Source organism: Ictidomys tridecemlineatus, chromosome 6 (assembly GCF_052094955.1).
Source record: "Ictidomys tridecemlineatus isolate mIctTri1 chromosome 6, mIctTri1.hap1, whole genome shotgun sequence".
Classification (NCBI taxonomy): domain Eukaryota; kingdom Metazoa; phylum Chordata; class Mammalia; order Rodentia; family Sciuridae; genus Ictidomys; species Ictidomys tridecemlineatus.
The window spans coordinates 81,840,530-81,855,001 of NC_135482.1; the positions used below are offsets into that span (position 1 = coordinate 81,840,530).

The 14,472-nt window shown below is 39.3% G+C and overlaps 1 protein-coding gene across 3 annotated transcripts in view; it reads right to left on the bottom strand.

Annotated features, from left to right (window-relative positions):
* The window catches only part of Ppfibp1 (PPFIB scaffold protein 1), a 234,677-nt gene extending 220,466 nt beyond the window's left edge, over nt 1-14,211 (bottom strand). For all 3 annotated transcript variants that reach the window (XM_078015004.1, XM_078015003.1, XM_078015001.1), the window contains exon 1: nt 13,978-14,211. The gene's annotated coding sequence lies outside the window, so the exon portion shown is untranslated. The remainder of the gene's footprint in view (nt 1-13,977) is intronic.
* Nucleotides 14,212-14,472: the final 261 nt, after the last annotated feature.

The following is a 14,472-nucleotide window of genomic DNA, read 5'->3' on the forward strand; positions in this document are numbered from 1 at the left end:
GTGGCACATGCCTATAATCCCAGCGACTCAGCTGGCTGAGGCAGGAGAACTACAAATTCAAGGCCAGCCTCAGTAACTTAGTGAGACCCTGCCTCAAAATAAAAAATAAAAAGGCTAGGGGTGTAGCTCAGTGGTCGAGCATCCCTGAGTTCAATCCCCAGTACCCCCCCCAAAAAAAGGAATACATTTATTTACAGGTATTTTAGTAGCATGAAGAAATGCAAATAAAACAATGTTAAGTTTTTAATAAGTGGGATGCAAAATCATGACTCAGAATATATTTCAATTGCAGGAAAAAATATGAATGGAAAGAAATGAATGAAAGAAACACAAAAAGCAGATATACCTTTGTGTGGTAGGACTGCTGATGACTTTAAAAAAAAAAAACATCTTTTCTGCATTTTTCTGTACTACTCAAATCTTCTATAAAGTGCATACATTGGTTTTGTAATTGGAAAAAAAATTATTTCCAGTGTAAATGCACAATGAACAATAGATGGAAACCTCACAGTTCTCCACCCCACTCCCACAGATACCAAAACGCTCCTTGGTTGGTAGGTAGGGCAGTCATGGTGGGGGTAAGCTGCTCTTACATCTGAGCCTAGACAAACATTAGGCTTCTTGATATAAAAACAAAAACTCTGCATGTCTAATGTATCAAAACACATTTTGGAAATTCGTTAACCAAAACCTTTTTCATCAGAATATTTAAATCTGTACACCAGAATTATCTCCACAGAACAAGCTAGTTAAGTAAGCAGGATGTTTACCAGGAACACCCTAAAAACTAATAATTGTTTTTACAGATCTGCTAAATCCCTGCCAGTTTGTGTCAGTACACAGTGTAACATAAACAATCTCCAGAATCTGTCCCCACTTCTGAACAGGAGAGCATGAAACCCTGAGCATCAGGCTTAATTCCTTGGCAATAATCACTGAAAATAAGCCTTTTGGAGCTCACTCTCTCAAAGGCTGATTTTGTGGTCTTTGAGATAGTTTTCTAGGAGTAAGAGCTAACTGTGACAAATTTTCTTTGCATTCGGTATCGTTTCATCTTCACAACCCTACAAAGCAGGGCTTCTCAGCACTATTGACATTTGGATCCAGGTAATTATTAAAGGGGCTATACTGTGCCTCACAGGGCAGTTAGTAGAATTCTTGGATTCTACCAACCAAATGCCAATAGCACCTACACCACTTGGTTGTAACACACACAAAAATGTCTCGACATTGCCAAATGGCCCCTATAGGTCAAAATCCCCTCAGTTGAAAACCAAGGCTTCAAAGAAGATACTATTACTGCCCCCATTTGACAAATGAAATTGAGACATAGCTATAGACCCATCTAACTCCAGAGCCTAAGATCCACATTTCCATACAAGCAGAAGACCCACACATCTTTTTTCAACTTGATTCACCTTTGCACCCCCATAGAGCCAAGGACAAACTTCAGTACATGTTAGTTGAACAAACCATTACTCTCATCACATAATATTTATTTACTTCAAACTGGGCTATAGGCCCAGGCAATGAAGGGACTCATGGCCTGCAAGTGATTCATCATTGTCTATTTGAAAAAGTAAGACAATTCAGAGATAAGCCATTTGGAGACTCAAAGAAAACTTTGTTTCCTCATATGTAAAATGAAGACAATGCTAGGGTTGTTCTCATAATTAACTCAGATCATGCAATGAAATTCCTATTGCAAAATACAATTTGAAAAAACAACTAAATACCAAGAATGTGTGTCAATAAGTAGGCTTAGGCACTGTAGGAATCAAAGCATCTCAAAATTTACTGGGATGAAAGAATCTAAAGAAACTAAACTCATGACCCATGATTTTAAATGTAGGTGAACATTTAAAATCCAAAAATCTGATTACCTGATTCCCACAGAAATCCTGGGCTGGGCTCTGACTGAGACTCTCAGCAAAGTTTTCCTGCTGAACTGCTTTGAAGTGGTTTTAAAAAAAAAAGTGGGTTTAAGAGCAATGGGAAAAACAGAAAGGTTTAGTGTACTTCATGCACACCAGGAATTGGAGCACAGGGGGACTTAAAGACATTCTTGCAGAAAGAGGTCAAGATCACAAGAGGCAAACGGTGAAAACGGCCAGGCAAAATCCAAGAAATATTTCTCATATAAAAATATGCTACAGAGCATATACTCAACTTACATTATGAACTGAGAAATTTCTCAGACTAAAATATTGACATTCAGATTGCTTCACAGCATTCTCTGAGAATAGGCAAATATTTGCTTTAAATTTAAATTTACATAGCTGAAAGTAAAGCTTTTGCCAAAACAAAGAATCAATCTTCCCTAAACATAAACCCAACATCTTCCTCCTCATGTTCAGTTCATTTTATTCTCTAAGGCGCCAGAATAAGAGACACAGTAGCCAGATCTTCTCTTTTAAATGTGAATTTCAGAAGTTTAATTCCGTAAGTGGAACTTCCCAAACTAAGTGTTGTGTAAAATTTCTTAAAGACTGTGTAGTCCACACCTAACCTGTCTCCATGCAGTCTCCATCGCAGGACCACCAGTATGAGAACTCTACTATAAGGCACATAGCTCACAAGAAGTCCAAGGATTTGGAGCAGGCAGGGCAGTTGGTACCAAAGGCTTGTTTAGAAATCTGTCTAGTCATAAGACGCAAATAAGAGAGAAGTGACTAACTTCAGGGGCTCAGTACAAGACAAATGCAGTGTCTATACCAGACAGGATAGGGATGAGAACCAAAGCAATGAGAGAACAGACAGTAATTCAGAAAATATTTGAAAGGTAATAACAGTGCTGATGGCCAACAGAGAGTCTCTAAGATATAACACACAAACGTGACCCACTGCAAACTTTGATGATAAATCTGAAACTCTAAGACCAGAGGAAAACTCAGGCTTAAAAGGAAGCATTTTGAGTTCTGACAAGTGGGGCTATCTTCATGGACCTGTGACCTAGATTGTCACCCAGGACCCCATGCTCAAAAAGGCACCATGCTAGGCTTACTGCTCTGCTGCCTCCATCTTGAGAATCTTAATTTTAACTCTGAACTTGTATTTTGTAAATGAAATCTGACAGGACAATGGAAAATGCACACAGGCAAAAGGGGAGAGAATTGAACAACAGCAGAGGAGGTAGAGAGGGATGTTGGGAGGGGAGGGGAGGGGAGGGGGGATAGTAGGGGATAGGAAAGGTAGCAGAATACAACAGTCACTAATATGCCATTATGTAAAAATGTGAGTATGTAACAGAAGTGAGTCTGTATTATGTATTTGGGGAGTTCAAAACCCAATTGAGTCGATTGTATGAAAGATGATATGTCTTGAGCTCTGTAATGTTTTGAACAACCAATAAAAAAAAAAAGAAGAAAAAAAAAAAAAAAAGAAAATGCACACAGGCAAGAGATCCAAGTTAACACATATGACCACTACTCCTTGTCACCCCATCCACACAAAGCATTTTCAAGGTTCCATAAGCACAGAATTCCAGTGACATGATACAATGCACAGGAGTTCAACAAGACTCAAAGCAAATTCAAGGTAAGTATGCTACAAATACAACTGAGTGAGCAGGTGGGTGGGAACTGACAGCTCTAAAGTGTCTTCCATTCAAACCAGAATTGCTTTGCACACAGAAAGAAGGCAACATTTTTCTAAGAAATACACATGACCAAAGAATTCTATCATTCTCTTACTAATGTTACTTCCCTGTATTAGCCAACAACTTAGGCTTTCTGAAAATAATGGCATAGGAAAAAAAAAAAAAAAAAAAGATAGGGTAACCCACAGTTTCTTCTTCTTTTAGTCCTTCCTTATACCCCTGTAAGTCAAACATACAGTGCTGATAAATTGTGTGCATATGAATAAGGGAAATAAAAATAGTTGAGTTTTATGCAGTGTTTCTACTGTTCTGGTAAAAACATGTACACATGGATGCACCAACTACAAAATACAAATTACAGGACTTCAGTAATTCTGCATATAAGCTCAATGGTCTTATAGTTGTATTAAACCCCAGCACTGCACAATATAAAGATGAATAGTAAAATTTATGCTAATAATCTCAATTTTTATTTAAATTCTTAAATTTAATCCATGCTATAATTTTTAATTTTCTTTGACAGAATGACATTAAAAAGAAAATACCATGGAGAGAGACTATAGAAGAAAGGAAAAATCTTTTATCTTAGTACCTTTATCAGCATTTTTATCCTTCTATTAGGAAGGAACAGCAGAAATAAACACTGATATCTTTCAAAGCAACTTCCAAAAGAACCATCAAAGATTGATGGAATGATGTTGATTTGATACAGTAGTCCCCCGCTTATCCAAGGGGAATGCCTTCCAAGACCCCCCAGGGGATTCCTGAAACCCAGGATAGTACTAACCATTATACATATACTTTTTCCTATACATACCTATGATAAAGTTTCATTTACAAAATAAGGCAAACTTCTTCAATTCATGTCCTCTCACCCAAAATTTAACTAAACACTTACCACAACATCAGAGTTATATCCTTTGTAATATGAGGTGCAACAGCAAAATTAACAAACTTCTTTCTTTTCTTTTTTCTTCTTCACAATTTCATGGATAGAAGATTTGTTCTTATTGTAATCTTTTTTAAAAATATGTTTTAGTTGTAGAAGTACATGATATCTTTATTTATTTTTATGTGGTGCTGAAGATTGAACCCAGTGCCTCATATGTGCTAGGCAAAAGCTGTACTGCTGAGATACAGCCCCAGCCCCAGCCCCAGCCCCTTACTGTAGATCTTAACACCCTCAGCATATGGTATTTTCTCTTTCCCTATTAAGTCAAGAATTTTTACCTTTTCACTTAAAGGAACATTTTCTAGTTTCTTCAGCATATGCGAATTGCCAGCATCATATTCTTGCAATTTGGGGTCACTAAACAAAATAAAGGTTACCTGAACACAAGCATTGCAATATTGCTATAATCAATCTGATAACTAAGATGGTTACTAAGTGACTAATAGGCAGATAGCATATACAGGGTGGATATGCTGAATAAACGGATCGGATCGTTCATGTCCTGAGAAGGCAAAGCAGGACAGCATGAGATTACATCATGCTTGCTAAGAAGGAAACACAATTTAAACCTTATGAATTGTTTATTTCTGGAATTTTCCATTTTATATCTTTGGGTCACAATTAACTGAAGATAACTGAAACAGCAAAAAGTAAAACCAAGAATAAGAGGGGAACTACTGCACGGCACTCATAATTACTAGATTGCTTCAGGCCTTTTCTCCATCACCCTGATGTCATTACCACAACAAATCTACTTAAACACCACAACATAATGTGTTTCCAACTAAAGCATTAACTAAAAGTAATAAGTTAAAATGAAGTCTAAACACAATCTTGTCAGGAAAATATTTAACACAGTAGTCTCTCCTCTGGACAACTCCTTTCTAGAATATTTCCCAGTGCCTTGATGGTTCCATTGTAACCAAATTCTGACTGTGGCACCAAACCCAGGCAGTTTCTCACCAAAGTGCTCAGGTTTTCTCCAAGAAGCTGGTCTGTTAACATTAAGTCTGGTCTGGTCGTTAAATATTCCTACTTCAAATACAGTCATACAGTCAAGTTTTCCTTTTGTCTGATTTCCTTTTTTTTTTTTTTTTTTGGACCACTACTTTCCACTTCAATAAATTAACTTCCTGCCTGGAGACACATCCTTGCAAATATGTCACTCATCCTTGCAAATATGTATTGTTTAGATGAGAGACTTCTGTCAAATTTTTCCTCTGTACCAGTAATCCCTACAGCTAGCCTTTCTGGAGCCAGTTACTTGTCTATGAATTTCCTTTCACTGCTTCCTATTCTACTGCACACTGCCCGCAGTAGACTCACTCAACTTTTAACCATTTTTCCCCATTCCCCCCCTCCCCCGTTCTTTCTTCCAGCCCATCCAAAGAAGTGTCCTTAAGTATTTAAGACTCACCAGTCACCCTCCCTCCCAATTTTCAGTCTATCCCTGTCCTTCTCGCCCACACCTTGCACTCATTCCTTGCTCTTTTTCATTTTATAATATCACCCTTTCTCTCTGTACCTTCCTCTAACCTAAGCTACTATTCCATGTTTCTCTGATCAGTTCTTAAAAGAACAGATTAACTGGCCACCTGCAGTTATTGCCACCTATGTACTGCTCAATTTTTTGCCCTCTGAATTCCATCTCTTCCATGCTACTGAAACCATTCCCGGCAAATCCACGAAATGGCCTGGTAAGTGGACTAGGTATAGATCTCAGGCCCATCCTCATGACCAATCTGCTGCACTGGGTGGTGTGGACAGTTCCCTATGTTGACTGAGCTTCTTCCCTTTGTCACCACTGTCTACTTTTGCCTGACCATTTCTAAATATCAATTATTCCCTGAAAGCTGGGTGCTTGCTTCTCTTTTATTCTTCATGATCTTCTTCGAGGAATTCAGCTACCCTCATTCTTTATGTGAAAGCTCCTTGAAGGTGGTCTATTATTCTAGGCTATGCCTATACTCCAAATCTAAATTCTTACTTAAAATCTTTATGTGAATAATACCATCCAACAGTTCTTAATGGCTTTTAATGTACAAAGTATAGAAGCAAGCCAGTTGCAGATATATGAAGTAACTGAGATTAAGGATATTGACACTGGAGCCCTAACTGCATGAGTTTAAATCCTGAGTCTAGCATGAATCATCTGTGTGACCTGGAGAAAGTTACTTAGCCTCTCTGAGCCTTAGTGCCCTCATGTGTACTACAGGTACAATAGCATTACCTATTTCTTAGGAGTGATGTGAAATTGTGTCTAAGTTAAATATCTTAGAACAGTGCCTGCTACATTTTAAGGGCTATGTAAACATTATCTGTTCTTATACTGTTGTTATTCTCCTAATAACCTAAGGAGGCAAGTACTATTATTTTATCAATTCACTTAATGAGAAAACTAAGGTGGATAATTGTGGATCATGATGGAATCTCAAACTCCAGATGGTCAAATCTTAACTCATCATATTTCCCATTAAGAGTCAACTTTTGCTTGTGTACCCTTCTTAATTAAAAGTGTTCTGTCCTTCCCACTCCTCTTACCACATATACCCCAGAGAACATTCACATTCTATTTCTAGAGTCTTCTTTATAAAATAATCATCTTCCTCCTCATCTAAAAAAAAAAATCTATTTAAGAGCTTAATCTTATTACTCCCATTAAAAACCTCTTGAGATCTAGTCCCAACATATCTTACCTCCCAACAATACCAATCTCTCTAGCTAGCTCTCTTAATCTAATCATTGTATTCTAAATTTTATTCCAAATCCAGGTATCCTCACTTCCTCCTCAAAATCTCCTACCTACCCATTCAAACCTTACCTCCTTCAGTGGGACCCCAATAAACCCACTCTTCCTTTGCTTGAGTGATTATTCTAGCTTAAGTTATGATCTTTCCTCACCTACTGCCAAAGGGTCCAACAGTTTGTTTTTAAATTTAACACATTTTCTATTGCAAGAGTAATATATGGGCAAACAAAGTCAAGTGCAGCAATTGTAAAGGAAACATATTATGCTGTAAAATAAATAATGAAGCCCCCTTCATCTTCTCTGACATTCTAATCCCCTCCCCATGCACTGACAAATCCAAACACGTTATGTATGTGGGAGTTTTTTTCCTTAAAATATACAGATACCTGTACAACTCAGTATATTCTTTTCTATCTTTTTAACAGCTAAGTAGTATTCAAAATCTGGTTTTATAATGGTTATGTATAAGATACGCCATCCCTTTTCTGTCCTCATTTCCTATACATGAGTACTGTAAAGGGTAAATAATATGTTTTGTTCATCTTTTCATCTCAAAGAGGACCTTATACCAAGGCTAGAATTGCTCATCAAATGCTCAACAAATAATAACAGTAACTATATTCAGTCCAGTACAGGTAGCTAGCCAGGAAAACAGCTGTTAGTGCTTCACACACATTATCATATTTAATCCTCATAACCACCCAATTATTTCCGTTTCATAAAAGACTTAACCAAAATCCCAGTTATTAAGGAGAGGGGATTCTAATCTACAGTTTTCTGGCTCCAGAGCTCACACCTTTATCCCTTTGCTATAGTTAATAAAAGTTTCATAAAAACATCCTTTACTTTCTTAACCAATATTGGAGAATAGAAAGTTCCAAGAATCCTTGTCTGGGCATGTGGGACTAAGATGGGAGCTAAAAGGAATCATGAGCAGATGGAGACAAATGATTGCAGCTATAATAATAGCCTACCATTCACCCATTCCACCTAGGTTTACTGAGGCCCTATGAGGAGAAGGGCTATTGAGTTACTTCCCTCCCCATCCTCAGGCTCCCCACTACACTCTCCTTCCATAATATCATGTCATTCTTTGCTGAAAATCTACCAAGGCCAAATATACATTTTTATTTCTATTAATAATTTCTAATTATGTCTAATCCTTGCAAAAACTGTCTAACACAAACATTAGTATTACCATTTTACAGATGCAAAGGTGAGACCCAAGGAAGTTCAATTATTTGCCAATATCAGACTGTAATAAAAAGCAAAGTCAGAATTCAAGTTGGAAGTCAAGATTCAAGTTGAGATCTGTGTGGCTCCAAAGTCCTACCCTTTTTTCCCCTCATACAGAATAATGCCTTTTAATTCGTAAAGAACAGATAACTTTTTTAAATTTAGACACAAGTTAAGACCACATTTGGCTACAAGTACATATCCAATTTCTGTGATTTAGAGATTTTGTTTTTCTCATCAAAGTCATGAGATGGGTAGACAAGGTCTAATACAGCAATTTCAGAATGCCATTAGCTTCTCAGCCTCCTTCTTATCTTCTACCCAGTCATTCTTAATCCTCAAGCCTTTTGTCTTTGGTCACAAGATGCTTTGTCCCCTTTCTCCAGGGAGAAAAAAGAAATACAAACAAAAGGCCTAACAGGTGAGCTCATAGAGGCTGTCCCCTTATCAGAGCTTTGGGGATAAGGGAGGACCCTAGTACTTACATCTCACTAGTCTGGACTACATCACTAAGACACCCCCGCTGCAGGGGATTCTGGGAAATTGGGCACTTTTAACTGGCCATGGTGGTGAATTAAACAAAATGGGGTTACATGTATGGAAGACATGGGCAGGATACACATCTGGGTGTGTCCAGTCCACAGAGTGATGTAGAGGGCAAGTCAACCTAAAGAATCAAAGTATCCTTGGCAAAGAATAAACAGTAAAGAACCACAAAGAACCTAAATTCTGTATTTAGAAGCTTTTTCAATTATGCAAAGTCATACACTGTTGGAAGTGGAGGATGGAAGAATGTGAAAGTTTGACAAGAACATCCACGCAGCTGATCCAGAGGAAAAACACTGAGACCCAGGTGACTTCACACATATGGTCCTAATGGAATCACAGGTTCAAACAGAGTGTTTTCCCCTGACTACTCAATGACTCCCTACCTCCCTTCTCACTTCCCAGAATTAACTTAGAAGCCCGTTTGACTCTTCTATCATTCATAAAAAAAGAACATGTTTCAATTCCAATTCAAATGAAATAAAATTCTCTACTGTGTGTTGTTCTAAAAATCCGTATCTTTAGAAAAAGATAGTGGTTATAGGGACTTTATCTGTATAACTGCAGCTACACTGTCAAGCTACTACATGAAGAAAGTAGGCCACAGAGTTTAAAAATAGTTTTCACTTTTTCCAAATAAAGGCGATTCAATAAACTTTCCTCATAAATACTCATACAACTCTGTAGCAATAGGATGACATTTGTACGATGTAATACAGATGAAGATAAAGATGACAAAAGGCCAGAAAAAGAACTGCAGTGAGCTACTTCCTAGGCACAGAAACACAAGATAATGTAGGCACATTGAGTGATACTGTACAGCCTAACAACCATCCTATGAAAGAGTTAACACATTTCCCAGTGGGCCTACCTACTTCTTCTCAAGAACTGTCTCCCTCACTAAAGAATTTGGTTACTTATTTCTGAAAAGAGTGGCAAGTCTTACTCAGAAATAAGTAACCAAATTCTCAGTCACTCACCAGGTGAAGTTAAGTTTGCCTTTTAACAAATACTCTAGGAATAAGCATACCTGCTTCCCTAAACTTGTGTGTTTTTATGTCCAGTGTTTGATTTCCCTAAATTAAAGGAGAGGTAAATATACCTAAACCTACTCTAGAGTTCAGAGGATGTCCAAGAAATCTACAGTCAGCCGCAAACATTATAGTACTTGATCTTCCTCCTACACCACCCACATTTAAGCTATGAGCCTTTGCCAGCATGACTGATACTCAATGCAATTTGAGTCTGTACAGTTCCTTCAGTCACGGACATTTTTAGGTGTACCACCGTACAGAAACCACCAAATGGTCTTTCTATTCTCAACCCTTTACACTTGCCAACAAAAACAAGGATGTGCCTATGTGCCAGTCAAAACGTGAGTCACACCACGTTCCAGGGAGACTCATAACCCAAGTGCAGTCGCAAACTGTGACAACACACCCACCTGGACCACTCAGAGTCCAAGCCCACATTTCAGAAATAGAAAAGTACAGTGTGCTATATGTTTAACTCAGACCCTCCCTTCTCCCCCACAGTTACCTACGAAGTGTGCAAACTTTCAACTTCTGGAAGAGCCCATTTCTTAAATTCCAGCTGTTTGGTGTTTCAGTTCCTTTAAGGTAGGGGGAAAAAATACTGAAGTAACAGAAACCCTCACCATTTGGCTTTCTGAAACATCAACATCTAATTCCAAACTTACATCAATAATTATTGTATTTAAAATAAAAGATTTTTAAAATATTTGTATTTTGTAGAGTGAGTTAACTCAAATTAGTTTTGGGTTTTTTTGGGGGGGGAGCCATGAGCTCCATTAATAAAGCATCAACTTCTGTGATATATGTGACAATACAGGTTCTGACACACACTACAATAAGTGTGAGAAATAAATGACATAAAATACTACAGATGAGAAAACTGCATCAGCCTGTGGCAGTTTTGGGGTAGTGTCAGTTTTTAGACAGTTTGATGATTGATTTAATTGTGAAATTATCAGCTTTTAATTGAACAGAACCGCTAGTCAAAGGACAAACACACTGTTCTTTATTTCCAAACAATGCCAAGCATCAAAATGTGACAGTAGCCTTAACAGCTTTGAATCTCTTGTTTAAACCCATCTCTATTTGACCATCATTTAAAAAAAAAATAACAACTATGGCTCCCTGCAAGATTTCATAATTAGCTGCACTACTGTGATTTTTTTTCTTAATTCAAAATTAATAGAACTTTCTAGGGTAATCTCTGGATTATACAATGCATCTTGCCCATGCTTTCATTTGAGGTGACATATGAATGAATATGCTCTAATTAACTCATTCATTTGTTGTTTTGAGAAGGTAATCCAAATCAGGTCAGAGACATGTACTAATATTTCTGAAAAGTCAGAATGTTGAATGAGGTCTTCTTTCAGTCAGCAGTTCAAAAACGCTGTATTCTGAGATAAAGTACCTTTAAAAATGGAAGATGAGAAACTCAAAAATTAATTTTAATATAACAACTGTCAACAAAATTCACTACAAAAACAAATATTTCATGTCATGGATAAGACAGATTTTTTTAAAAAATAATAAATCAGTAACGGGGAAATAATCTTGTACTGATTTATCTCATGCTGGTACAAAGAGTGACAAAAAGACCACATAGTTGACTAAATCTCCCTCATTGAACTTGTTCCCAAGAACTGTCTGATACCCTGTGATTAGGCGTTATTGATCTGAAACTACAGTGTGGCCTGGATTTCAAGTTCACACTTGTTCATTAAGGCTAGTTGACCCTAATTTTTAAAGTACACTGGAACAATGTTAGCTGTTTATCAAAAGGAATTCAACCAAATCCTGATCCTATCTTTATCAATAATGCAAACCTTTTTTTTTTAAGTATTGTCCTTTAGAATACCATGTTATACTGTACCACATCTGTCCCCATAAACATGGGTGGAGAAGGAAAAATAAGGTAAAATGACTGTTATTACAAACACTGTGAATCAAATTTAGAGCCATGAAATATTCAAGTCCCTAAACTGAGACTAGCTTCTTGGAAAGAAAGTGTAAATCTGAATTTGGCGCATGAAGATAATATCCTAAAGATACTTTTTGCTTGCCTGTCTAGTTTTTGCAGCTCCATCTTTTGGTATTATAAGCTGCAGTTTGAATACTCTAATCAACCAAAGTAGGGAGAGCTCACTTTAGCCCACAAGAATTCCACATCTTTCCTACTGAAAAAAACAAACTGGAAAATTCAGTACATTTTCCATACTCACCACAGAACATAAACAGAAAAATCTTATTCACCATTATTGCTGAGCCATTAGCAATTTCTGTGTTTCCATCCAAAACACAAGCCAAAATTAAAATGTTCTGGTCTTTCCAGTAAAGTATGCATTCTCTTTTCAAAAAGCCTGCTCTGATCTACCCTGTGCTATTTAATTTTTGCAGGAACTAAGAACAGTACACACCCAGGTGTTTTATAAACAACAACAGAACAAAACACAACAAGGTCTTTCTAGCTCTGAAACCTGTCATCTGCTACAAAGACAAGAGAACCATCCATAAAGTCCTCCATCACTACACCAACTGACTTGGGTTTACCAGACCTAATGTGGCTTCTTTTTTTCCCCATCTGCTGGAAATGCCCTTTTGGTCAGAGGCCTGGAAAACAGCTCCTGACTCACAGTGAAGTCCACTCCATTTCCTCCAGACCTGGCAACAGGAGGGATCTTCACTACAGAGGTCAGCAAGAAAGAAAAGGGAAACTACTGGCAAGTCTCAGCCAAAAGAATGAGCCCTGAAGTACTGATAAGCAGCGTTCTGAATCAGTGTGCAGAGTCAACTTTTTTCTTCAAAAAGTCAATCACATTCAGCTAGTGACCTGCACACACAAAATCTCCACGCAGGAAAAAGAATAGGTCTGAAACAGGAAATAAACATCAGAATCACAGTCTTACACTTCTTTAAGTGATTTTTTCCCTCTTGACAGCAAAAGCTTTCCTCTAACTACCATACAGAGTCTTTTAAATCAAGTTCTCTCGGCATTGCTGTCTGGGGTTGTTAGTGAAAGCAAGGATTTGATTTGGTCCCACATGTTGAAAACTTCACATGCCGCATAATGAAGAGCTTGTAGGCCACACCTTCCACCACATTTCCCTCTTAAAACTCGCTTATCTTAAAAAAAAAAAAAATGATTCCTGAAAACACAACTAACAGCCCTCATCCTTCCGTCAGGTCAGGCAGCCGCAGGAAGCAGATGTGAAGATTCTGGGCGGCCTCCCTAACCCCCCAGGGAGCCCAAAGTTGGGGCAGGGATGCAAGCGAACAGGGATCAGTTTTAGAGGGTGCCCAAGGAGACCAGTTTTCCCACAGGCTCACAATAAATGCACCCCAAGTGCATTTCTCACATCCTGACCGGATTAGGAAAAAAAAAAAAAGATTGTACGATGATCTCTAAGCAAAAGATTGATATTACTTTACTTAACGTGTAACAACAGGCCACAGGAAGAACTGAAGAATTACAAAACTTTTTCCCTCTCAGAAAGCTTGATTATTGAGTCGATGGTTCCGAAGATTTCTGTGGCATTGTTAAGGACCCCCTCGCCCACCCTCACCCATACTTCTCGGACTGGGCTTCTCTGGAATTATTGCGGGAGCAGGGTGCGGGGCCCACGGACACGCACGAGACCCCCGGCGTCCAGCCGTGCGGGCGTTTTCCACACGGAAGCCGCCGCGGCGCCGTCAGGGGTTGAGCCCGACCCCCACCTCCGCCCCCCAAAAGTGCCGGTCCCCTTTGGGAAACAGGAGCGAGCTGGAAAAAGGAAATCGACCCCGGGAAGGGGAGGGGCGGCTGCAGCCGCGCAGCGGTGCCACTCGGCTCGGTGGCCGAGTGAGCGCGGCCAACCGCCCTTACCTGGGGGTGGCGAGCCGCCGGCACTACTTCCAAAAGTTCCGTTCACCGTCGCTCCCAGTTCAAAGCCCCGCCACAGGGCCCCGCCGCAGGCAAGCCGCGCACGACTCCTTCCCCGGCCAGTCCCCACCCTGTCTGCCCTACACCATGTCAGGAATCCGGGCAGGCACCGAGCTGGGAGCTGACATCACTCCCAGCCCCAGGTACCTCCTCCTCCCACCGCCGCCCTCTCTCGTCCCCGCCTGCAGGAATGAGCCAAAGAGCGTCGGCAGCGGGGCGGGGCGGCTGCGCCTGCGCCCCCACTGATTGGGCCGACCGCACGTCACTCAGAGGAGTCCACTAATTTTATACATTCCTCGCTGAGCGAGATTGGGCTGGAAGTGGGTGTTGATAGAAAAAAAATGCTGCCCTTCCTGCTGTCTGTGAGGAACGGAGATAATGGGATGGCGAAGAACCTGGCGAGCCGAGTTTTAAACTTTTTTCCCCCCCTTGGAGTAT